Source organism: Mchenga conophoros, linkage group LG7, assembly GCF_057382185.1.
Source record: "Mchenga conophoros isolate Kocher_MC1m ecotype Shallow Benthic linkage group LG7, M_conophoros_male_GT1.1, whole genome shotgun sequence".
NCBI lineage: Eukaryota > Metazoa > Chordata > Actinopteri > Cichliformes > Cichlidae > Mchenga > Mchenga conophoros.
Window position 1 is genome coordinate 20,321,871 of NC_140532.1, and position 3,560 is coordinate 20,325,430.

Sequence of the window (3,560 nt, forward strand, 5' to 3'; positions counted from 1 at the left end):
AGAAAAAAGGTTTTTGTGAACAAAGAAGAATTCCGTATACTGTCATTCATTGTTCCGTATGTAATTTAGCAGACGCCAAATGCAGTGTGCTTATTTTTCACCTGGGTGTAGATAGATAGGCACAAACATTAATTGGCTAAAAATCATCTTTATATACATTTACCTTCACTGAAATATGAAAATATATTTATATATATATATATATAAATATATATGTTTCTGTCCTTTTCTATAGATAGATAGATAGATGAAATTGTGTCTTTTTCTAACAAAAGACACAATGAAGACTGATTATAAAATTGATGCTAATATTTATCATCCAAATCCAAAGTCACAGCAGCAAGCAATGCACTGCAATCTGTTAAAAGGAAGCGTTTTGTCAGGGTGTGTTACTTTGAGGGCTTAACGAGATACCCGTGCAAAAACAACTATCATTGTAATAATGAATATCAGGAGTCCAAGGGCAACCAGGACTGTGGAGGTGATGTTAAGCTGGCGAGCAGTGGCCCCATAATGCCGTGCACCCTCCAAATCTCCAACCACCTTCCGGTCTCTGGCCTAAAACGACAGAAAAATATAGATTGTAAAAGTGTAGTTGGAGACCATGGATATTAACTTGATCTATGTGGTAAAATCAATATAATGTAGGTCATAGTAAGTAGACAGGTAAATATTAATATATTTTTTCATGCACACACAGACACACAGAAGTATAACAGATGCTTAGTTCATGAAAAACCCGATTTATTTAACCTCACCTTGATAGAATAAATGAGAGCTGCAAGCCCAAGACAACAGGGGTTTGAGTAGAAAAAGCAGAGGAGGGACCAGATAATATGGTCTTTTGGTGGCTCAGTGCTGATGATCACAGTGGTGTGCTGAACCATTGATTGTTGATCCCCATTCCCATCATACATGCTGTCCTGAAATGGAAGGTAACGTGGAGGATTCGTTGTTGTCATTGTTGTGAGCTCAACTGCAGTTTGGAGAGAATAAAGGTGTTCAAAAGAGTTATTGTTGTTGATGATTTCTTTTTTGGGACAGCAGTGGAGTTACAGTGATATTAATATAATATAATATAATATAATATAATATGAGAAAGTGCTTTGGGATAGAACACACACTGGCAACTAATGCAAATATGTCTTTGAGGAGATTCTGCTCTCACAGTCGGTGACTCGACTGTGAGAGCAGAATCTCATTTCATAAGCCTGCTTAGACATACTGGTAATATGTCTCTCCAGCTTTTTACAGGAAGCAGTTGAACAGGTTTGGACTTGCTGGATGAGTATACTGCATGCCAGTAGGGTTGAGCACACTCCCCACCCCCAACTTTACCACTACAGCACCACAACCACAAAATTCAAATTCAGGAGTCTAGCGCTCCATCTAAACAAAGGGCTCTTATACAGATACAGAGGTGTCCTCCTACCATAAATCAGTAAGAGAAGATATAACCTCTTTCATGACCTTAAGGTGTGTGTGTATGCCAGAGTGCTCTGGAAGGCACACAGAGTCTCCACAGACTACTACGGATCAAACCTCCATTATTATGCAATCGATTATAAAACTCAAAGCATATATGAGTAAATATCTCTAAGCATAAATGACAATCAACAATATAAACCTTACACTCACTTTCACGTATCAGTCAGTGCAAGTCCACTCAGTCTTTATGTGCAATCTGGATTCGAGTGGAGTTAACAGCCAAAGGAGACTCAGCAGCGGAAATGTGGGTGGGAAACAAAGTTTTGCATTTGCATTCAATGCAAATTATCTGGTGAGTATGCTGTGACACAACCTTTGTGTTAGTGTCTTAACAACATACATACATAATAAATATGTAGATACACACACACACACACACACACACACATCGTTCAAGACCCCAGTTCAGACCGCAGCCTGTGCAAAGACGCCCCTGAGACAACCTAGAATCTAGACAATGTAAAAACAGTTTGACGAAAGACAGTTTAAGAAAAAGTAAGATAACACCACTACACACACACAAAGAAATACATTTTAAATTGTTTTCTTACTTTGAAGTTCATTCTGCTTCTCCTCAAACTCTACTAAAACAGACTCACCTTTACTTTCACTTGTCGATGGGGGCTCAGCAGTGGCACTGCATGTGGGTGTTTTTAACAAAATAACAGCTATCACTTCAGGCAGCCTGTAACGCCCACATTAAAAAACAAAAAAACAAAAAAAAAAAACAGGTTAGATATATGCGGGCCTTCCTGTAAGCCAGTCACTATGCTTGTTCCAGACAGGTATGTATTGGCATCATTACAGATTATCTTAGGGGTATGAAGGAGCGTAAAAAGAGGAGCATGCCCAAATGTTTTTCTGATTGATATATATATATATATATATATATATATAGATAGATATATATATATAATGTATACATACATATACATGTGTGTGTGAAATAAACTGCAATAGAGCAAAATATGGGTGTGTGTGGTTGGAGGATGTGTTTGTGCGTGTGCCCACGGGGGGGGGGGCATGAACATTTTTCTTGTAAAACAAAGGGGGGCCCAGCAAAAAAACCACTGTGGGAGCCACTGTGTTAAACAAATATGTAAGACTCCTTTCTTCCATTTGCACAACATCTCTAAAGTTAGAAATATCCTGTCTCAGAGTGACGCTGCAAAACTAGTTCATGCATTTATTACTTCCAGGCTGGACTACTGCAATTCATTATTATCAGGATGTCCAAAAAACTCCCTGAAAAGCCTTCAGCTAATCCAAAATGCTGCAGCAGACTAGAAGGAGAGAGCATATTTCTCCTGTTTTGGCTTCCCTTCATTGGCTTCCTGTTAAATCCAGAATTGAATTCAAAATCCTGCTCCTCACATACAAGGTCTTAAATAATCAGGCCCCATCTTATCTTAATGACCTTGTAGTACCATATCACCCTATTAGAGCACTTCGCTCTCGCTCTGCAGGCCTACTTGTTGTTCCTAGAGTATTTAAAAGTAGAATAGGAGGGAGAGCCTTCAGTTTTCAGGCCCCTCTTCTGTGGAACCAGCTTCCAGTTTGGATTCGGGAGACAGACACTATCTCTACTTTCAAGATCAGGCTTAAAACTTTCCTTTTTGCTAAAGCATATAGTTAGGGCTGGACCAGGTGACCCTGAATCCTCCCTTAGTTATGCTGCAATAGACGTAGGCTGCCGGGGATTCCCATGATGCATTGAGTTTTTCCTTTCCAGTCACCTTTCGCGCTCACTATGTATTAATAGACCTCTCTGCATTGAATCATATCTGTTATTAATCTCTGTCTCTCTTCCACAGCATGTCTTTTATCCTGTCTTCCTTCTCTCACCCCAACCGGTCGCAGCAGATGGCCGCCCCTCCCTGAGCCTGGTTCTGCCGGAGGTTTCTTCCTGTTAAAAGGGAGATTTTCCTTCCCACTGTCGCCAAAGTGCTTGCTCATAGAGGTTATATGATTGTTGGGTTTTTCTCTGTATCTATGAAGCGCCTTGAGGCGACTTTTGTTGTGATTTGGCGCTATATAAATAAAATTGAATTGAATTGATTTTTGTGTTTGGC

At 39.6% G+C, this 3,560-nt stretch overlaps 1 long non-coding RNA gene across 1 annotated transcript; it reads right to left on the minus strand.

Annotated features, from left to right (window-relative positions):
• Window positions 1–838: 838 nt before the first annotated feature.
• LOC146570045 (uncharacterized) lies at window positions 839–2,165 on the minus strand. Its single transcript, XR_014893419.1, has 3 exons — window positions 2,088–2,165; window positions 1,639–1,789; window positions 839–976 (listed from the first exon to the last, which is right to left on the minus strand). It is a non-coding gene; the product is annotated as an uncharacterized LOC146570045 (long non-coding RNA).
• Between the last annotated feature and the right edge of the window lie 1,395 nt (window positions 2,166–3,560).